General features: G+C 41.3%; 1 protein-coding gene across 2 annotated transcripts in view; it reads right to left on the reverse strand.

The window, feature by feature from the left end:
• tead1b (TEA domain family member 1b) overlaps window positions 1–22,638 on the reverse strand; it is a 93,523-nt gene extending 70,885 nt beyond the window's left edge. For both annotated transcript variants that reach the window (XM_083759945.1, XM_083759944.1), the window contains exon 1: window positions 22,431–22,638. The gene's annotated coding sequence lies outside the window, so the exon portion shown is untranslated. The remainder of the gene's footprint in view (window positions 1–22,430) is intronic.
• Between the last annotated feature and the right edge of the window lie 892 nt (window positions 22,639–23,530).

The following is a 23,530-nucleotide window of genomic DNA, read 5'->3' on the forward strand; positions in this document are numbered from 1 at the left end:
AGAAATCTCACCCTTTTCACATTGGCCTATTATAGCGCCACCAGGAGGCCACAACCTGACCTGTCCTGATGGAGACCTGTCCTATTATAGCGCCACCAGGAGGCCACAACCTGACCTGTCCTGGTGGAGACCTGTCCTATTATAGCGCCACCAGGAGGCCACAACCTGACCTGTCCTGGTGGGGACCTGTGCCCTGAGGGGCACTTTTTCTAGTTATATCTGCAGAATTGTGCTATTAAATGTAAATATATGTGTCTATCTGTATTTGGGTGTGTGTGGAAATGCTTAGAGACAAGGCAGCCAATGGGAAAGATAGGTGACTACGGCAGCCAATGAAATGATGAAGGCCATAGAACAAAAAAGTTATATTGCAACAAGCAACATATTGGATGAATTACCGTATGCCTATTGAGAATTTAAATAACATTGACATGATGACATGACATCTACACAACCCAATACAGAGTTTTTGAAAGAATTTATTGTCAGGTTTAAAATGTTCGTTATACTATTAAAATGTTCGTTATACTATTCAACTAATGACACACTATAATAATATGAATAAGGAATAAGGAAGGTCACACATTTGTAAGACACAATCCCTGCGCTATAATTTGCTCTATGTGGGTCATGGGAGTTTTCTCCTGACGGGGTAGACGGGTCCGTAGAGAGAATCATTATCACCCCATCATAGAAGCACCACTGCCTAGCTCTTTAAATCCTCTCACTTATGTTCCCTGATTCCACACTGTCAAATCTACAATGGTGTTCATTAAATAAAAAATACAGTATACCTAGAAAAAGTGCCCCTCGGGGCACAGGTCTCCACCAGGGCAGGTCAGGTTGTGGCCTCCTCCTGGTGGCGCTATAACAGGCCAATGTGAAAAGGGTGACATTTCTTCTCAAGGCTCATACATAGTCTGGATTTTCGGTGGTGAGGTGACCACCGAACTACAACATGACGTCACTAACCCCTTGTGATTTGAGCCAAATCTGGGTTGAACTTGATTTGTGGAGCTCCATCCAACATTTTTGAAAGGTACATGGGTCTCTTTGTGGTATAAATGGTAAATGGTGCATTTATATAGCGCCTTTATCCAAGGCGCTTTACAGAGATTGTGCATTACATTCACCCATTCACACACACATTCATACACCGATGGCAGCAGAAACCATGCAAGGCACCAACCAGCACATCAGGAGCAATTTGGGGTTCAGTGTCTTGCTCAAGGACACTTCGACACCAACTCTGGGGTAGCCCACAGGGTTCGAACTGGCAACCTTGCGGTTCCCATCCAGCCACTCTACCCCTGAGCCACCGCCGCCATATAGTGTATCTTGTATACCAGATAGATGAGTTGTAGGTGTGAGGCCAAGTAGTAGCCTGACCAGTTTGTTTTGGGATGTCCGGAGCCTTGTTTCTAAGGCATCTGTGGTGCTATGGTAGTGGTACCATGAGGTACCATGAGGTGCACGCAGCACAGTGACATTGGGTCAGTGCTCCAGTTAGTCCTCAATGTATTATGACTGACCAGTGAGGAGATCCTGTGAAAAATTATTGTTCTTTGGGTTGACTTTTTAATAAATTTAGTGGCCATTAGGGACACAATTTGGCCATGTCAACTCATTACAGTTTAATAAATGTAGTTGTCATTAGGGACACAATTTGGCCATGTCAAATCATTACAGTTGAAAACAATTACAAAAACATTAAACTCAATCACCATATTCCAAACCCACCTGTTTAGGCAGGCATAATATGGCTGACCTTTGTGTCCATCTGCTGCAAGCTGTACTATACTTGTACTTTTTTTTGCTTTTGTTTTTTAACTGTGTTGTGTATTAACTGTTTTTAACTTGTAGTGCCCTGAAAGGCGCCTTATGAATAAAATGTATTATTATTATTATTATTAAAAAAAATGATAGATCGGCTATTTTTGCTATTCATTGCATGATGATGTATATGGTGGTTATGGTTAATGTAATAACCATAATAATAACCAAAAGAATCTGCTTGAGTCCAGAAAGATAACAGGCATAAGTAGTTTAGGCTACAGTCTGAGTCTACAATGATTGGTCCAACTCTCTTGGACACATTGTTTCCTTTGCATGGCGTCCAATGGCATCAACCAGATGCTGTTGTGTGAGGAGGTGTAAAGAACCCAGCAGAGTTTCCCATTGAGTCTCCCTGTCTTTGTGCCTCAGAATCTGAGGACTAATTATGACTGCCAGAGGAAGCTATGAATGTCACCTGTAGATACACTAGCTGCTTACAAATAATTGCATACTCCTGTCTTTGCAGTGCCTGCACCGTGGAAATGGCCCCATTTGTGCGATTGGAGGGGAGGCTGGGAGGAGGGGGTTTCAAGTGAATGCAGTAGCCGGGGAAGGGTGGTACACAGCAAAAATGAGAGCGTATACAAATGTAATATCTCATGACTATTTGTACGATAAAAGGGATAAAATAACACAGAATATTACATGACATTATGGGAGGCTACACTACAGTATGGTTAAGATTACATAAACTGCATACTAAGCAAGCTCCTTGAATTAAAGCAAACCGACTGACTGAGCAAGGTAATCAAATAGCAGATGAGCGGTTCCCAAATGTAATTTTCCACGTGGAGTTCTTTTGTGTTCCGTTATCTCAGAAGGTGCCATAATGATTCTGACATTTGGGGGCCTTAGTATTTAAGGCCTATACTACTTAACCCATTTTGGACTGAGGTCGATTAAAAAAAAGGCTTCTAAATCCTAAAAAAAATCAAAAAACAATGTCAGTGGTGCTCAACCTTTTTCATGTCAAGGACCCCCAGAATTATTTCTATTGAGCCACGGACCCCCATCTCAAAACATGTAGTTCCAGGGACCCCCCCAGAAGCAAATATTTTAGTTAAAAATGTTCGCTCTGAAATATATATTCAAAGATTTGCACCACATTTTCACGATTTTTCAAAAATAGCAGATCTACAAGCTCGTAGCGTGGCACTCGGTGCCACACTACGAGCTTGTAGGTCTGCTATTGTTCAATAGCTAAAGCATAGCATAATGCTTAAAACACCAGAAGGGGTTCCCGCCCAAAATGGATTAAGACCATGTTGTGCAAAACAGAACTATGTGATTACAAAATTGTTGTGTCATGAAAACGTACTGTATTCTGGCCTTTTCTTAATTTAATTGAATTTAGACTCAAATTACTGCACATTCCATTTAATGTGTGAGCAATATGTAATCAATTATTGTGGACAATGGCAGACATTTACAGACAGAACACATTTCATTTACAGTTTTGGTCATTAAAAGTATGAATTATGTCTGGATTGAATACCATGCCCTTGAAAGAATGATGAGCAGGACACATCTTTGTAAGCGGCCCTTGAGATACAAGGAATATTCCAAAATGCGTTATGTATAAAGTATACATATTCTATTCTTTCAGCCCATCAACCGCCATAAAAAGGTAAAGTCCAACATTTTGATTAAATAAATAAAGAAAACATGGGGTGTGAAAATAATTTCCACACTTCCTCACAAGACAACTAATTGATCTACAATGCTTCATATAATCGCATAATCAAGAAGTGCTGAGGTTTTTTTTTAAATATACATCAACGAATCAACGCCCCAAAATGTTATAGCAATACTAGCTTATTGGCAATAGCCTAGTATTTATGGTACAGTATTTCATGTTATTATTATTCTTTCAACCAGAAGGCTTATGTGTTGTCAATGTGAATTTATGTACAGTATTTCATGCCTTTTTAAACCGTATGTGATGTGTTATGTGTTATGACTCATGTGTTGTGAATGCGTCTGATATCATCACTCAAACCCGAGGCCTGGATCCCCCATACGGAATCAGGCTGCACACGCATGTGAAACAGGCTACACACGCATGTGAACCAGGCTACACACGCATGTGACACATCAATCTCTGTTTGCCAGTGAACAGGATTTACAGACGCTGTCTAACTAACTCTTTCTACCTGCCTCAGAAACAGGTGGGGAAGTGAGTGAATGAGTGAGTGAGTATACAGTGTGTATATAACTATATATATATTATATATATATGCATTATAATGGGCAGTGGTGGCCGAACGGTTTGCGGAGCGGTCTTGATATCGGAAGGTCGCTAGTTCGTATCCCCGGACCGGCACGTTAGAATTACCACCGCTGAAGTGCCCTTGAACAAGGCATTGAACCCCTACCATGAAATGTTCTATGAGCAGGGCCTGGCTGTAAACAAGTTCTTGAGCTTAGTCCAGTTACCCTGATTAAACATAGTACCTTTCCTTTCTTTCTTATCCGTAACTATGTTTATTATTATTATTATTATTAATTACAAATTGAAAAGTATTCTAGCTGGTAAATGGATATTGTGCACTCCTACACCATGCAGCATGCCGGTAAGAGCATGCGAGGGCCACAGTTTGAGATTCACAGTGATTTATTTCAGTCTTCACAGTTCACAGACGGTTAAAGGCATGACATAGAATAGATGAATGATGAATGGTGTTTGATGATCTTTTGGTGTTAGCATCATGTTATGCTTTAGTTATTGAAAAATTGCAGATCTACAAGCTCATAGCGCGCCACCGAGTGGCGCGCTACGAGCTTGTAGGTCTGCTATTTTAGAAAAATCGAAGAACCACAAACATAGCTTTTTCAGAAAACTGTCAGGATGTAGAAGACATTTTTTTAATCTGATCTCAGGTCAAAAAGATAATGCATCGTGTTATAGGCACAAAGTAGTTGTGGTGCTACCTGTACCTCTCTAGTAAGAGACAAAATGTTTGTTTGTGGCTTCTAGTTAGGCCTATATAGAACTGCACTCTGTCGAGTGCCTACTTGCGCTCTGCACACAAGTAGGCCATAAATGACCTGCTAGTGCGCAAGCAGAGCACACAAGTACTGTCGACCGCTACAAACTTTCAAATCTCTGGCTCGCAATGGTGACCTAATAAAGATATAGGTTCCATGGTATGTATATATGTAAATTGTATATATGTATAATGTCATTTGTAAGTTGATTAGCGGTATACTGTGGTTACTTGGGTCGTTTGATGCGTATGTCCGTAGCTGCGTATGACGTAATGAAGATATGTACCAATGCCAGGGTATAACTGGCTCTCGATGGTGACGTAATAATGATATGTTTCAGTGTCGGGTGGATTAAAGAAAATGCCTCTATGTACAGTATATATGTATATGTAATTTGTAAATTGATTAGCAGTATACTCTGGTTACTTGGGTCATTTGATGCGTATGTCCGTAGGCGTAGCTGCGTATGACGTAATGAAGATATGTACCAATGCCAGCTCTCGATGGTGATGTAATAATGATTATGTTTCAGTGTCGGGTGGATTAAAGGTAATTTATACATGTATGTAATCTGAAATCTGAAACCCCTTTTTCCCCTCACTGTATACTGTATGTTTCTTTTCCCTTTTTGCTTCCTTTATGATGAATTCCTGTTCTGTTCTTTGACTATATAGAAGTGTCTATTTGTACGTCTCTAAATGTTTTGATGAATTGAACATGGTGGACCCTCTTGTAAACAAGTGTAATGCTTAATTGGGTCGTCCACTCACAGTTAACAGTCTTTGTATTGAGTTTGTGCTTGAAATGTACTGTAATTCTGCAAACTGTTAATAAATATTTCAATCAATCAATCAAAAAAAACAGTCAACCAGTATAGTGAGAACCTCATTGCTCCTCCAGATTCTGTCCAAAAATCCTGCAAATCGTTACACACTATCTCGATATTCATCTGTCCAATATTTCATATTGCATCCTAATTGGCTAACATTGGCTTTCAAAGTTTGCAGGATTGGCCCGTTTTGAACAAAAAGTCTCAAATCATGAACGCAGCGTGCAATTTACGTGAAATCTTTCATGGACGTTCCTACTAGGCTGAGGAATATATCCCACCCTTTTCCCATTGGCCTGTTATAGCGCCACCAACAGGTGGATTTTTGCAAAACACATCTTTGGAACAAAATGCCTCAAATGGATGCAATTGCCATCCAATGCGTATAAGAAATGGCACCGCCTTTTCACATTGGCCTATTATAGCACCACCAGGACAATGTCATTGTCAAAGTATTTGTATACTATGTGCAGTGACAATAAATTATAATCTAAATCTAATCTAAAAAATAAAGGAGGCCACAACCTGACCTGCCCTGGTGGAGACCTTTATCACAACCTGACCTGCCCTGGTGGAGACCTTTATCACAACCTTACCTGCCCTGGTGGAGACCTTTATCTAGTTTTTACTGAAGAAAGACGGGCTATAGGTCTCATATTTAAGGTACAGTATGCCTATGCACACTGTGAATTTGTGTGTGTATGCATATGGAAGAAATATCTAAAAGGTGTGCGTTTGTGTGTGCGTGTGCGTGAGTGAGCGTATACGTGTGTGCGTGCGCGTACGTGTGTGCATGCGTAGAGGCTAGTCTGATTATGACAAGCGACACTGAACTGTTTCACATCCTATTTAGTCCGAACGAGTGTGGTGTGGCGACAACAGAAGTTCTATAAAATAAAATAAAATAAGAAGAGGTTAGCCATACATACATACATGGAATATCAGGCAAAAGCTCAAAAATGTCTTCTTTTCAGAGATATGTTCAGTGCATTCCAGCCTGACTGCAGCCATACACCCTCCGTGTCACCGTGGTCTCAGCAGAAGACAGCAGCTCACATAAAGCTCAGGAAATTAAAGCTGTAAATAAAGGTCCGTCAGATAAAGGATCTCCTGACAGTTATGAGAGAGAGCTGGCCGCTGGCTCAGGCTGGACACGTGTGGGTGAGCATGAAAAAGAAATCACAGGGATGAGCGTGAAGGCCACCATTTCATCACCGTCTGACAGAAACCTTGCATCTCCATATTACATCTTTTAGGGGGTTTTTTTCATAAATGTACACTAAACCCAAGCGTTTAGGTTATAAACACATATTTGTAACACTTTTTTAAATGTGTCACAGTGTTTAGATTATAAACAGAAGAACAGTAACACTTTTTAAACACATAAACGTGTTTAGTTTTTACAATCAAAGTCAGTCATATAGGTGTTTAGAATTCGAACGCTAGGTGTTCTCGTGAGGTGTTTGAGTGAACTCGTGTTCTACTCTATTTATGACCATTAATAAACATTTGGTGTTTTATTATTACACACATGGTGTTTAGGTTTTAAACGCGTCACATGTTCCAGGGATTTACAGTGTTAATGTATGTACGTACAGTAATAGAGCACGTAGATCTGCAAGCAAGATTTTGAAAACTTTATTTGAAAAAAGGGAGACCAAATGCTTAAAGCCTCGCTATGTTTTTTTTGTCCAATCTGTATGGGAGAGTATGCCAATACAATATAACTTATTGAGGTTGTCGTATTTTGTCTCCCTGCTCTTCTATTGAGACATTCAGATTGTCTCATAGGTCATGTCTCACCTAGTAGACAGTAGACACAGGATCTGATAAGAATTTTGTCAAGATTCAATTTATCTCCTGAGCAAGCAGGACGGCTCTATGAGCTCAATGGTAAAAAAACGTTCAGAGACTGGGTTCAAAACGAGGAACGATACTTAGTGCTGCTAACCCATTTTGGGGCGGGAACCCCTTTTGGTGTTAGCATTATGTTATGCTTTAGCTATTGAAAAATAGCAGACCTACAAGCTCATAGCGCGCCAACGAGTGGCGCGCTATGAGCTTGTAGGTCTGCTATTTTTTAAAAATCGAAGAACAACTGACATAGAAACATAGCCTTTTCAGAAAACTGTCAGGATGTAGAAGACATTGTTAGAATCTGATCTCAGGTCAAAATGGGTTGATTGTCTGTGGGTCTTATAAATATTTAACTGATGAACAGTAGCAGCAAGACCATGTGACTACATATAATTACATTGGATCTATCAGAACACAGGTTATTTATTTTGTTTTTCGTGTCTTGAAAAGTAACGGTTTTGGACATACAAGGTTTCCTATACACAACGGTGACTGCCCTGCTCTGGTTTTCCACACCGCTAATACCCGTTTGTGCTACCGAGTGAGTTTGTCAACTGCATTTCTTTAGAAAACATTTTGTAGGGTTTACGCAGGGTTTAGAAAACATTTTGTAGTGTTTACGCAGGGTTTAGAAAACATTTTGTAGGGTTTACGCAGGGTTTAGAAAACATTTTGTAGGGTTTACGCAGGGTTTAGAAAACATTTTGTAGGGTTTACGCAGGGTTTAGAAAACATTTTGTAGGGTTTACGCAGGGTTTAGAAAACATTTTGTAGGATTTACGCAGGGTTTAGAAAACATTTTGTAGGGTTTACGCAGGGTTTAGAAAACATTTTGTAGGGTTTACGCAGGGTTTAGAAAACATTTTGTAGGATTTACGCAGGGTTTAGAAAACATTTTGTAGGGTTTACGCAGGGTTTAGAAAACATTTTGTAGGATTTACGCAGGGTTTAGAAAACATTTTGTAGGATTTACGCAGGGTTTAGAAAACATTTTGTAGTGTTTACACAGGGTTTAGAAAACATTTTGTAGGGTTTACGCAGGGTTTAGAAAACATTTTGTAGGGTTTACGCAGGGTTTAGAAAACATTTTGTAGGGTTTACACATGAGTTTAGGGTTTAGCAGACTGGATAGTGCATCACTGTGTAGGGTTTAGGGTTTAGCAGACTGGCTAGTGCATCACTGTGTAGGGTTGTAGGGTTTAGCAGACTGGATAGTGCATCACTGTGTAGGGTTGTAGGGTTTAGCAGACTGGATAGTGCATCACTGTGTAGGGTTGTAGGGTTTAGCAGACTGGAAAGTGCATCACTGTGTAGGGTTGTAGGGTTTAGTAGACTGGATAGTGCATCACTGTGTAGGGTTGTAGGGTTTAGCAGACTGGATAGTGCATCACTGTGTAGGGTTGTAGGGTTGTAGGGTTTAACAGACTGGAAAGTGCATCACTGTGTAGGGTTGTAGGGTTTAACAGACTGGATAGTGCATCACTGTGTAGGGTTGTAGGGTTTAGCAGACTGGATAGTGCATCACTGTGTAGGGTTGTAGGGTTTAGCAGACTGGATAGTGCATCACTGTGTAGGGTTGTAGGGTTTAGCAGACTGGATAGTGCATCACTGTGTAGGGTTTAGGGTTTAGCAGACTGGATAGTGCATCACTGTGTAGGGTTGTAGGGTTTAACAGACTGGATAGTGCATCACTGTGTAGGGTTGTAGGGTTTAGCAGACTGGATAGTGCATCACTGTGTAGGGTTGTAGGGTTTAGTAGACTGGATAGTGCATCACTGTGTAGGGTTTAGGGTTTAGCAGACTGGATAGTGCATCACTGTGTAGGGTTGTAGGGTTTAACAGACTGGATAGTGCATCACTGTGTAGGGTTGTAGGGTTTAGCAGACTGGATAGTGCATCACTGTGTAGGGTTTAGGGTTTAGCAGACTGGATAGTGCATCACTGTGTAGGGTTGTAGGGTTTAACAGACTGGATAGTGCATCACTGTGTAGGGTTGTAGGGTTTAGTAGACTGGATAGTGCATCACTGTGTAGGGTTGTAGGGTTTAGCAGACTGGATAGTGCATCACTGTGTAGGGTTGTAGGGTTTAGTAGACTGGATAGTGCATCACTGTGTAGGGTTGTAGGGTTTAGCAGACTGGATAGTGCATCACTGTGTAGGGTTTAGGGTTTAGCAGACTGGATAGTGCATCACTGTGTAGGGTTGTAGGGTTTAACAGACTGGATAGTGCATCACTGTGTAGGGTTGTAGGGTTTAGCAGACTGGATAGTGCATCACTGTGTAGGGTTGTAGGGTTTAGCAGACTGGAAAGTGCATCACTGTGTAGGGTTGTAGGGTTTAGCAGACTGGATAGTGCATCACTGTGTAGGGTTTAGGGTTTAGCAGACTGGATAGTGCATCACTGTGTAGGGTTGTAGGGTTTAACAGACTGGATAGTGCATCACTGTGTAGGGTTGTAGGGTTTAGCAGACTGGATAGTGCATCACTGTGTAGGGTTGTAGGGTTTAGCAGACTGGATAGTGCATCACTGTGTAGGGTTGTAGGGTTTAGCAGACTGGATAGTGCATCACTGTGTAGGGTTTAGGGTTTAGCAGACTGGATAGTGCATCACTGTGTAGGGTTGTAGGGTTTAACAGACTGGATAGTGCATCACTGTGTAGGGTTGTAGGGTTTAGCAGACTGGATAGTGCATCACTGTGTAGGGTTGTAGGGTTTAGCAGACTGGATAGTGCATCACTGTGTAGGGTTTAGGGTTTAGCAGACTGGATAGTGCATCACTGTGTAGGGTTGTAGGGTTTAGCAGACTGGATAGTGCATCACTGTGTAGGGTTTAGGGTTTAGCAGACTGGATAGTGCATCACTGTGTAGGGTTGTAGGGTTTAACAGACTGGATAGTGCATCACTGTGTAGGGTTGTAGGGTTTAGCAGACTGGATAGTGCATCACTGTGTAGGGTTGTAGGGTTTAGCAGACTGGATAGTGCATCACTGTGTAGGGTTGTAGGGTTTAGCAGACTGGATAGTGCATCACTGTGTAGGGTTGTAGGGTTTAGCAGACTGGATAGTGCATCACTGTGTAGGGTTGTAGGGTTGTAGGGTTTAGCAGACTGGATAGTGCATCACTGTGTAGGGTTGTAGGGTTTAGCAGACTGGATAGTGCATCACTGTGTAGGGTTGTAGGGTTTAGCAGACTGGATAGTACATCACTGTGTAGGGTTGTAGGGTTTAGCAGACTGGATAGTGCATCACTGTGTAGGGTTGTAGGGTTTAGCAGACTGGATAGTGCATCACTGTGTAGGGTTGTAGGGTTGTAGGGTTTAGCAGACTGGAAAGTGCATCACTGTGTAGGGTTGTAGGGTTGTAGGGTTTAGCAGACTGGATAGTGCATCACTGTGTAGGGTTGTAGGGTTTAGCAGACTGGAAAGTGCATCACTGTGTAGGGTTGTAGGGTTTAACAGACTGGATAGTGCATCACTGTGTAGGGTTGTAGGGTTTAACAGACTGGATAGTGCATCACTGTGTAGGGTTGTAGGGTTTAACAGACTGGATAGTGCATCACTGTGTAGGGTTGTAGGGTTTAGCAGACTGGATAGTGCATCACTGTGTAGGGTTGTAGGGTTTAGCAGACTGGATAGTGCATCACTGTGTAGGGTTGTAGGGTTTAACAGACTGGATAGTGCATCACTGTGTAGGGTTGTAGGGTTTAACAGACTGGATAGTGCATCACTGTGTAGGGTTGTAGGGTTTAGCAGACTGGATAGTGCATCACTGTGTAGGGTTGTAGGGTTTAGCAGACTGGATAGTGCATCACTGTGTAGGGTTGTAGGGTTTAGCAGACTGGATAGTGCATCACTGTGTAGGGTTGTAGGGTTTAGCAGACTGGATAGTGCATCACTGTGTAGGGTTTAGGGTTTAGCAGACTGGATAGTGCATCACTGTGTAGGGTTGTAGGGTTTAGCAGACTGGATAGTGCATCACTGTGTAGGGTTGTAGGGTTGTAGGGTTTAGCAGACTGGAAAGTGCATCACTGTGTAGGGTTGTAGGGTTTAGCAGACTGGATAGTGCATCACTGTGTAGGGTTGTAGGGTTTAGCAGACTGGATAGTGCATCACTGTGTAGGGTTGTAGGGTTTAGCAGACTGGATAGTGCATCACTGTGTAGGGTTTAGGGTTTAGCAGACTGGATAGTGCATCACTGTGTAGGGTTGTAGGGTTTAGCAGACTGGATAGTGCATCACTGTGTAGGGTTGTAGGGTTTAGCAGACTGGAAAGTGCATCACTGTGTAGGGTTGTAGGGTTTAACAGACTGGATAGTGCATCACTGTGTAGGGTTGTAGGGTTTAGCAGACTGGATAGTGCATCACTGTGTAGGGTTGTAGGGTTTAACAGACTGGATAGTGCATCACTGTGTAGGGTTGTAGGGTTTAGCAGACTGGATAGTGCATCACTGTGTAGGGTTGTAGGGTTTAACAGACTGGATAGTGCATCACTGTGTAGGGTTGTAGGGTTTAACAGACTGGATAGTGCATCACTGTGTAGGGTTGTAGGGTTTAGCAGACTGGATAGTGCATCACTGTGTAGGGTTGTAGGGTTTAGCAGACTGGATAGTGCATCACTGTGTAGGGTTGTAGGGTTTAGCAGACTGGATAGTGCATCACTGTGTAGGGTTTAGGGTTTAGCAGACTGGATAGTGCATCACTGTGTAGGGTTGTAGGGTTTAGCAGACTGGATAGTGCATCACTGTGTAGGGTTGTAGGGTTGTAGGGTTTAGCAGACTGGAAAGTGCATCACTGTGTAGGGTTGTAGGGTTTAGCAGACTGGATAGTGCATCACTGTGTAGGGTTGTAGGGTTTAGCAGACTGGATAGTGCATCACTGTGTAGGGTTGTAGGGTTTAGCAGACTGGATAGTGCATCACTGTGTAGGGTTTAGGGTTTAGCAGACTGGATAGTGCATCACTGTGTAGGGTTGTAGGGTTTAACAGACTGGATAGTGCATCACTGTGTAGGGTTGTAGGGTTTAGCAGACTGGATAGTGCATCACTGTGTAGGGTTTAGGGTTTAGCAGACTGGATAGTGCATCACTGTGTAGGGTTGTAGGGTTTAACAGACTGGATAGTGCATCACTGTGTAGGGTTGTAGGGTTTAGCAGACTGGATAGTGCATCACTGTGTAGGGTTGTAGGGTTTAGCAGACTGGATAGTGCATCACTGTGTAGGGTTGTAGGGTTGTAGGGTTTAGCAGACTGGATAGTGCATCACTGTGTAGGGTTGTAGGGTTTAGCAGACTGGAAAGTGCATCACTGTGTAGGGTTGTAGGGTTTAGCAGACTGGATAGTGCATCACTGTGTAGGGTTGTAGGGTTGTAGGGTTTAGCAGACTGGATAGTGCATCACTGTGTAGGGTTGTAGGGTTTAGCAGACTGGAAAGTGCATCACTGTGTAGGGTTGTAGGGTTTAACAGACTGGATAGTGCATCACTGTGTAGGGTTGTAGGGTTTAACAGACTGGATAGTGCATCACTGTGTAGGGTTGTAGGGTTTAGCAGACTGGATAGTGCATCACTGTGTAGGGTTGTAGGGTTTAGCAGACTGGATAGTGCATCACTGTGTAGGGTTGTAGGGTTTAGCAGACTGGATAGTGCATCACTGTGTAGGGTTGTAGGGTTTAACAGACTGGATAGTGCATCACTGTGTAGGGTTGTAGGGTTTAGCAGACTGGATAGTGCATCACTGTGTAGGGTTGTAGGGTTTAACAGACTGGATAGTGCATCACTGTGTAGGGTTGTAGGGTTTAGCAGACTGGATAGTGCATCACTGTGTAGGGTTGTAGGGTTTAGCAGACTGGATAGTGCATCACTGTGTAGGGTTGTAGGGTTTAGCAGACTGGATAGTGCATCACTGTGTAGGGTTTAGGGTTTAGCAGACTGGATAGTGCATCACTGTGTAGGGTTGTAGGGTTTAGCAGACTGGATAGTGCATCACTGTGTAGGGTTGTAGGGTTGTAGGGTTTAGCAGACTGGAAAGTGCATCACTGTGTAGGGTTGTAGGGTTTAGCAGACTGGATAGTGCATCACTGTGTAGGGTTGTAGGGTTTAGCAGACTGGATAGTGCATCACTGTGTAGGGTTGTAGGGTTTAGCAGACTGGATAGTGCATCACTGTGTAGGGTTTAGGGTTTAGCAGACTGGATAGTGCATCACTGTGTAGGGTTGTAGGGTTTAACAGACTGGATAGTGCATCACTGTGTAGGGTTGTAGGGTTTAGCAGACTGGATAGTGCATCACTGTGTAGGGTTTAGGGTTTAGCAGACTGGATAGTGCATCACTGTGTAGGGTTGTAGGGTTTAGCAGACTGGATAGTGCATCACTGTGTAGGGTTGTAGGGTTTAGCAGACTGGATAGTGCATCACTGTGTAGGGTTTAGGGTTTAGCAGACTGGATAGTGCATCACTGTGTAGGGTTGTAGGGTTTAGCAGACTGGATAGTGCATCACTGTGTAGGGTTGTAGGGTTTAGCAGACTGGATAGTGCATCACTGTGTAGGGTTGTAGGGTTTAGCAGACTGGATAGTGCATCACTGTGTAGGGTTTAGGGTTTAGCAGACTGGATAGTGCATCACTGTGTAGGGTTGTAGGGTTTAGCAGACTGGATAGTGCATCACTGTGTAGGGTTGTAGGGTTTAACAGACTGGATAGTGCATCACTGTGTAGGGTTGTAGGGTTTAGCAGACTGGATAGTGCATCACTGTGTAGGGTTGTAGGGTTTAGCAGACTGGATAGTGCATCACTGTGTAGGGTTGTAGGGTTTAGCAGACTGGATAGTGCATCACTGTGTAGGGTTGTAGGGTTTAGCAGACTGGAAAGTGCATCACTGTGTAGGGTTGTAGGGTTGTAGGGTTTAGCAGACTGGATAGTGCATCACTGTGTAGGGTTGTAGGGTTGTAGGGTTTAGCAGACTGGAAAGTGCATCACTGTGTAGGGTTGTAGGGTTTAACAGACTGGATAGTGCATCACTGTGTAGGGTTGTAGGGTTTAACAGACTGGATAGTGCATCACTGTGTAGGGTTGTAGGGTTTAGCAGACTGGATAGTGCATCACTGTGTAGGGTTGTAGGGTTTAACAGACTGGATAGTGCATCACTGTGTAGGGTTGTAGGGTTTAGCAGACTGGAAAGTGCATCACTGTGTAGGGTTGTAGGGTTTAGCAGACTGGATAGTGCATCACTGTGTAGGGTTGTAGGGTTTAACAGACTGGATAGTGCATCACTGTGTAGGGTTGTAGGGTTTAGCAGACTGGAAAGTGCATCACTGTGTAGGGTTGTAGGGTTTAACAGACTGGATAGTGCATCACTGTGTAGGGTTGTAGGGTTTAGCAGACTGGAAAGTGCATCACTGTGTAGGGTTGTAGGGTTTAGCAGACTGGATAGTGCATCACTGTGTAGGGTTGTAGGGTTTAGCAGACTGGATAGTGCATCACTGTGTCAAACACATGATTGGAACGTTCCCGGTTGAATTCCTGCTGGACACTTGATGTTACGTCATTCCTCATCTCTGCCCAAATGTCCTGTCTATCCACACTTTCAAAAAAATGTTTAAAAAAAATACATTTAAAAAAATAAGTGCTCCTCGGAGCATAGGTCTCCGCCAGATCACTTGACTATAGAGATAATGTGTACCAATAATACCAATTCTGTATGATGTTTGTACAATATTTGAGTAATATTAAAAACAAGTTTTGTATTACACTCATTATTCTGCCTCCAGGTGGCGCTATAATAGGGCAATGTTAAACGTGGTGTGAACTGTGAATGTGCGTGCAAAGTTTCATGCGTTCTTGATTTGTGGCATTTTGTTCAAAACGGGACACTTTAGCTGTCAAAAGAAAATTGTCAATGTACATGACTATGTACCATGTATACCAATTTGCATGAAATTTGCATCTGAATGAGTAAAATAAAAAAATGTGTTTTACATAAGTCAGCCTCCTGGTGGTGCTATAAAGGGCAAACATTTTACACATTTACAAACATTTTGGCCCTAGAGAGAGAGTGCACATACAAAGTTCACACAGATCGGTGCAGTTATTATAGGTAAAAGAAAACACAAATTGGCTTGTTATAGCGCCACCATGAGGCTGATTTTAAAACTTTCTTCCTCTGCCATAGTGGGATTGTGCATATATAAAATAACACAGAAATTGCACGCCATTTTCATTTGCAAACTTTGGAAGCCAATCTTAGCCAATCAAAATGGAAAATGAGAAATCGTAAAGAATGATTTTCTTTATGATATATGATATTTTTATGAAAATCGGCCTCCTATTGGCGCTATAACAGGACCATGTGAAAAGAATTGGGGCAGAGTTGCTCTGGCATCCAGGGAGTGTGTTGCACCCAGGGAGTGTGTGTGTGTGTGTGTGTGTGTGTGTGTGTGTGTGTGTGTGTGTGTGTCGTGAGAGATTAGCTGTTCACAGACAGAGAGGGACGGATGGGCGGACGGACGGAGACAATGACGTGAAATTATCGTAAAAAGAAGCAAAAAAAAGATTGATTATTATTATTATTATTATATATTTATTTGTTTATTTACTAAGACCAGATGTGACACTTTGTACTGTACTGTCTGTACTCTGTACCTAAGAAGCTGCAAAGTTACTTGATGGAAAACTATTTGGGTTGTAAAAGCGTCACTTTGTGACAAGCTGGTTGTACATCAGGTTGTACATTTTTCTGAAAAAGCTATGTCGTTCTATGTCAGTCGATTTTTCAAAAATAGCAGACCTACAAGCTCGTAGCGCGGCGTGCTACGAGCTTGTAGGTCTGCTATTTTTCAATAGCTAAAGCATAACATAATGCTAACACCAAAAGGGGTTTCCGCCCAAAATGGGTTAAAGTGTGAGAACTACTGCTTTCGAAGGCATTTAGTGAATCGGCCTCAGGTCTTAATGGGTTAAGTCACGTACAGTAAAATAACGTCATGACCCAAGACGCTACTGTAACTCTAGACGGCTTGTTTGTTGAACAGACAGGATGAAAATATCCTCAATTATTTGTGAGTAATTACTGGACCTTACTCATTAGTTCTAGCAGTAATTCCATTTAACTATACCAAGGTTTTACCTATTCATACGCCAATCGCAAACACACACAGTTCGCACTTTGTGTATTTGACATACTGTACATCATAGACTAGCAGCGGAGATCATTCACACAGTGGGCTACATCAGCTCTAATCATTTTACAGGGATATCCATCTATTTGTACTGTACTGTACTACCACATATATCTATAATATTTAAGTTGTCCAAAGGTCAGTAAACATTGTCAAAATAAATTGAAGCCTCATGGCTTCTTGCACACGACGAAGACTTCAAATTTGAGAAAGAAAGACAAATATTCTTAAATCATCTCTGTCTGAGTCGTTAGCCTGATCCAGACTATCCAAAATAAACAGACCAAATCGTTTGCACGCAGTTGGAGCAACTAAACGCACGGCTTAGATTAGAAGATGTAATGATTTTTACACACTGAACATTTGTCTGTAAACATATTTATATACATAGAACTTAAGTTTAGGAAAAGAGCCCAGTATTGCTGTACCCCAAGCAAGTGTCCTAATTCACTGGACACAGTAGTCTGCATACTAATGTTTGGAGCTAACCTTCAGTCTATTAGTGCCTCCGCTGAATCCAGGACAGCTCCAGGGCAAAGAGAAGCTGTGTGATCTGTGTCGACCATGATAACAATACAGCAGCCATTGATGAAAAGCCTTGTGGGGATTTATTACAAGCAAGCAATAGGGAATACGGTGCCAGAGAGCCTGGATAGCCCACATTTGAATACAGGCCACAAATTATAAACAGTTTCTAGTAAATGAAGTGACTGAATGTCTTTGTTCCGTGGGCGTACATCTTCCCTTCACTAGTGGGAAGCTCTGCTCGCACTCTAAACCACTACCGCGCTAGCACTGGGGAGGGAAGTTGTTGAAGCCTGGATTTCCTGCTTTGACTGTGGCCAAGAGTGCAAATGTTTATAGTGGTTTTAGAGACTTGACTCATCTAATGATTCAAGGATTAGATGATGCTTTTCATAAATGTCTGGTCATTTTAATGATCTCTTTGTCCACATAACAATTAGCGGATGAAAAAACAGTGAAAGATGGAGAGTACTGTATTCTGCTTTCCTGCAATAACCCACATCTTGACACGTAAATAAAAGGTTGATAGTAACATTTCTGTGAATATTATTTTAGTTTCTTAACTGAGATTTCCTTGCGTTATGAATTATAAGCCTAGAATTGTAAAGCTGAATCAGGCATTGTCATTACTGTATGATTTAAAATGATCCAACAACCACTGACATATTCTGCTTTCTATAAATCGTAGCCGCAGCTGAATGACTTCAATCAATGTGGTCTTTAAAGCTCTGATATAAGCAGGGGCCGCAATCTGCATTGAATGATGTTCCTAGAAGCTTTGTCATTGGTCGGGGAAAAAACCCTGGTAGCAATGACTAACCAATCAGGAGGAAGACAGGCAAATCGACCAACGACAAAGCTTCTAGGAAAATCTTTGAATTCAGATTGCGGCCCCTAGATGTGTCACAGAGACTACGTCTTTTTGGGGGAGCGTTCTACCCATTGATGTCTGTCTGAATACCAAAATAAATAAAAAGTAATTAAAATGTTGACATATTATTGCTTAGAGCAGCTTTAAAGGGAACAGATAAAAGTTGATATAGTTCAAGCAAAAATATTTATATACTCATACCATAGCCTATTGACTATTATTATACATAGAAAAGTGGTATGGCACTTGTTAAGCTGGTTGACAAGGCCAAAGTGCACTCAGTAGCTGGCAGTCATTTTATGGCTGCAGCACTGAAGCAGATTTACTTAGATGACGTCAGTGGCTTTGAGCCAGCTTTTCCTTTTTGGTGGCATTCTACGCTGGCCTCACCGGGGCCTTTGCTCAAACTGCGGAACGGCAGAGAGACCATACTCAAAAATTCCCTTTCTAGACTAGAGTTTACCTCAGGGCACGTACTGTTACTGTACAGCCTGGGAGTCTGCAGGAGTCTCTCCTCCTTCGAGCACGCTTTGACCATGAAAACCGCTGTAGTCGTTTTGTTCTGCCTGTGCCACTGCAAAATGTCTCATCTAATTAAAGAAATAATGACCCTGTGTGCACACCGAATGACAGAACAGAGATCTGTTATGAATATCTCAATTTTGTTCTGTACGATTACATCATGGAATACATTATGCATTAATATATTCCCACAGGGAATTTCACAGACACTTACCACACACAGGAAATAGAATATATTCATGCAAGTATAATTGCACTTTAATCAGTCAAAGATTTTATTTCTAACATCTGTTTCACATCCATAACGAATGCAGCAAATCTGAACATGGGGAACAATAATATAATAATAGAGTATTTGAACCATGAATACATTCGCTAACTCTTAACAAGGATTCAGAAGGCAAACAAAATAAAATGCGGATGTCTTGATAAGGAATAAGACAGGATATAAAAAAGTGCAACACTCTAGGGTAGGAAACAATAATAAACCTACGACGACAATAAAGCCAAAGACCTAAAGTCTATTTCTGGAGTCTGTTCATGTTGCAGTTTTTAAGGTGGGTAAATTATATTAGTGCTAAAGCGTTCACAGTTCACACCAAGTACTATAGCTATTAGCTATAATGATATAACTCAAGTGGCTGGCAGAGTTCACACCACGACTATAACAAAGCCAATGAATGGTATAGTTATAGTGCTTGGTGTCAAGTCAAATGGTCAAAACTCCACTTCCACCACACAAAGACTGCACTCAGGAGGTTATCCAATGTGTAGAGGATGGTATAGTTATAGAATATAGAATCATGGTATAGTTATAGTGCTTGGTGTCAAGTCAAATGGTCAAATCTCCACTTCCCCACACAAAGACTGCACTCAGGAGGTTATCCAATGTGTAGAGGATTCCCCTACTCTTTCAAAGATGATACGTTATCGTTTTCTTTCACCTGTTGCAAGGAATTTAAAGAGTTTAAGTGCTAAATATTTATATTTAGCACTTAAACTCTTTAAATTCCTTGCAACAGGTGAAAGAAAACGATAACGTATCATCTTTGAAAGAGTAGGGGTTGTAACAAGTTGTAACAAGAGCTTGTGACTAAATAACTACACTGGATCCATTGGAATACAGGTTATTTTTTCCATTTCGTACAGTAACGGTTTTGGACATACAGTTGGAGTACAATATTTCCACGGCAATGCAATTCTTCAAAAGTAATGCCAATGTGGCCACATTACAACCTGTATCTTTATCTACCCTTCTCTTTCCTCTCACCCTCTAATCTGCATGCTATGTATAGAAAATCATCAACAGTGTGCTACTTAACGTCATGATAATAATTAATATGATTGGCTGTAGGCTTGTATGTTGTCTTGTAAAGCAATAGATTGAACTTGTTTGACACAATCATTTGTTCATTTATCAGTCTGGGTCATTTTTTATAAGCAGAGCATTATTCTAACATAGAAATAGGGCCCTGATATTGCTGGTAAATGTAATAATGACACCTTTTGTCCTAAGGGAAATATATAACAGTAATTGCATAGAGCCTATAGACTATTTCACAAAAGAAACCAAAGAAACACCTGTTAGCACAAGGATCTCCTAAGTTGACAACTTAATTCATGTAATACTAGTCTGTCTGCTTATAATGTCAGCAGACATAGATCTGATCTGAAGCATACCAGCACAATATGGTGCTATATGGTCACAACAGCCCGTTGCTGACAAAAACCTAGCATAGATTGTGTAAGTAGTACATGCGTGCAGCTGATAAGTATAGTTTGATCCGTGTGTAATAAAAATCAGAAGAACCCCCTTTACTTATATTTTCCTCTATGTACAGTCATGTGTATATAGCAGCACATATAGAAACTCACAACTTTTCGCATCCCTGACGTGTTGTGAGCTTGTAGATGGTCTATTTTCGGTATGTGACAAAGCATCCGACTTAAATGTGAACAGTTGAAGGAATGACAACGGGTGTCTCTCTCTCTTTGCTCCCAGAAGAAACACAACCCACTGAGTGGCTCAACGATGAATATTATTATGTCCAGATTTATCAAACTATCTATACTACCCAAGTATAAAAGGGACAAAAAATGTCACCTACAAAAATGCATATGCATTTGAGTACCCTACTGTATGTTTCAGATAGATACACATCTAAATCTGGTTGAATTTTTCATGTTGATATTTTTTAATTACATATTTCATAAGATTGAGACAAATGTGGTACTACTGTACACGTTTATCATGATCAAAATGGGTAATAGTTGGGGGCTGAGTTATGAAAAACAACATACTTACAACTTACTTTCTAAAATGACATAATAAAGAAACAATGTTACATTATGATCAGTTAATCTAATAGAATGTAGGTTATTTTTAGTAGTAAAAAGACGGTGGTACCATTACAGAACATGGTGATATTAAGAAAGATATTAAGAAAGATTAGGAAAAGTGCACGTAAAGGTATAATCCCTGTTGCTGTAATAACATTATACGTAGAGTGATGTTCATAGGATCAAGCAAAGACATTCTATTATATTACGTGAAAATGATTTCTATTCATTTTCTATATGTTCACTAGTTGCATAATCTGAGACAAAGCATCTATTGCTGGTATACCCCTAATTTAGTTTCACTCCATCAAGCTGATTTAATTCACAATAATGTGATATGTGGCTAAAGTGTGACTAGAGTCAATCAGTTTAATGTAAATACCTGTTTGAGAAGTTAATGAAAGGTGCTGTCTCGTTCTGATCAATCATATTCAATTTTGCCACTGTGAAATTCAAGACAATAATTAACTGCAGCTGGAAGCAGTGAGCTATAGAGGAGCAATATTTATAGCTCTGCTCCACAACAGAGAGCTAGCTTAGTCTCTTTCCCAACAAGATGGAAAGAGTGGGAAACCCTATCGATATAGCAACCAACCTGTATTTAGTAGTGAGTTTAGAATTACCCAGCTGGAATCAAGTATTTCCACATCATGTTATATCACTCAGCTGTGCCTGGATAGTGAGACTGAAACACTGGCACTATTTAAATAAACTATTTGCTTGTTAGTCAAATGGCTTGAACTCATATTGAAAAGTGACAGATGGGGAAAAACCCTGAGATTAGTATACTGAGATCTGCTACAGCTCACTAAAGGGGTCTAATTTGATGGGCTAAAGAAATTAATAAATGAACGAACTGCAACAGATTGCTATGAAATCCAGAAGCTACTTGACATAGTATATAGGCAACAATTAATTTGATTCAAACTTTGTCAAAGACGTGAGCAGCCAGGCAGCCACACATTTATAAAAATAAAAATAAATCTGTGTAGCCTAAAGTGTGAAAGTCTTTGTGACAGCGATGACTTCCTGCGTTCAGGATCCAGGATCCTTCAGTTTTAGCTGAGCAGGCAGATCCAGAGAAAAGGCGGATATGGGAAACATGAAAGGATCAAGCTCAGCTTAAGCAAAAATACTGTTAAAAAAAATAGGCGCGTCAATATCCTACTGGACAAGATGATAAGATCATCTTCAACTCGCTGACTGCCTGGATGGCTCTGACTCCAAGACAAGTAGCCTACTTTCTAGTTGTTTTTAAACCACCCCATGGTGAGCACTCCAAATCCATGCTTTGTTTTGTTAAAACCCGACTTTATTTTTGTTTAGATGGCCAGACGTGTAAAAACAAACGCCACCCATTTCACTGTAAAACAAAACAATAATAAAGGAGTTTTGGTTATCCGATAACATTTCTTGACTCAATCGATTTTGTAGCGAAAAACACAGAGGGAATTGGCATTCCAGTAGCAAATAACAACAACAAAAAGCATTGTATACTCACACAAAGTTCGATGACGATTTAAAAAAATGCACCGTCAAACGTGGTGGAGCAACAAGTCTCTCAACACAATGTTTTTGCAGTTCTCCGAAAATACTCCAGTGAAATCTCCAACTCCCGGTTGATCCAACTATGGAGAGGAAAACACCAGGGTTTTTATCCGTCATCTTGTCCAAAATTGCCATTCAGGAATAATAGTTTACGTTTTAATATATCCTAGAATCCTAATGGGGGGTTTTGTGAGCTCCTGGCACAAGACTTACTGCATTATAATAGGGCGGGCATGGACGGGCTTCTTCTAAAAAATGTAAAAAATGTCAAAGATTTTCCGTGCTATGTCAATGCAATAGGCTAAAACACTGAGTGGACAAAGTGCACCCTGTTGCAACAGCGACAAGAATCGCCCATCCATCTCACCACCACCGCTAGAAATACTTCAAATATGTCACATAGTGGGTTAAACTGTACACACAGCACACATCTTTAATAATCACAATTCTCCAGTATTCCGAAAAGAAGAAACTAAAGCCCCTTACTGGGAGAAGTCTGCTATCATTTTTGCATATCATTAACTAATAGAAACTTACCTCAAAAAAACACCTCCCGTTATTGATATTTATGAGAAAAAAAATCACCCCCTTTTGCTTTATTTCTGATATATTGTTATTATTATTAATAATAATAATAATATTATTATTTTGTAAACTGGTGTAAAGTTATTCTATATAGTGTATTCTGGGCCAGCCAGGAAAGGTAGGTGTACGTGAATCGCTGAAGCACTGACAGAGATGCGAAGAATGCTCGGAATGAGGGAGCAGGAATGAAATGAACGCAGAGAGCGAGTTTGCATCGGGGCGGAGCGAAGGTGGCGTCATCCCCGGGCCGAGCGAGGCGAGCAGGCGAGCACAGGCAGTCAAAAGCCTCGATTCATCGTGGCCACGGAAAGTAGCAGACCTACAAGCTCACAGCGCGTCGCGCGCGCGACGCGCTGTGAGCTTGTAGATCTGCTATATCTTCCTGCTCAGCCATAGCCCTTCGATAGCCGAGCACATGCAGGCAGGGGGCGAGGAGGGCCCAGCCAGGCAGCCACCACTGGTCACACA

The sequence above is a fragment of the Protomyctophum parallelum genome, assembly GCF_964188405.1.
Source record: "Protomyctophum parallelum genome assembly, chromosome: 2".
Classification (NCBI taxonomy): Eukaryota; Metazoa; Chordata; class Actinopteri; order Myctophiformes; family Myctophidae; genus Protomyctophum; species Protomyctophum parallelum.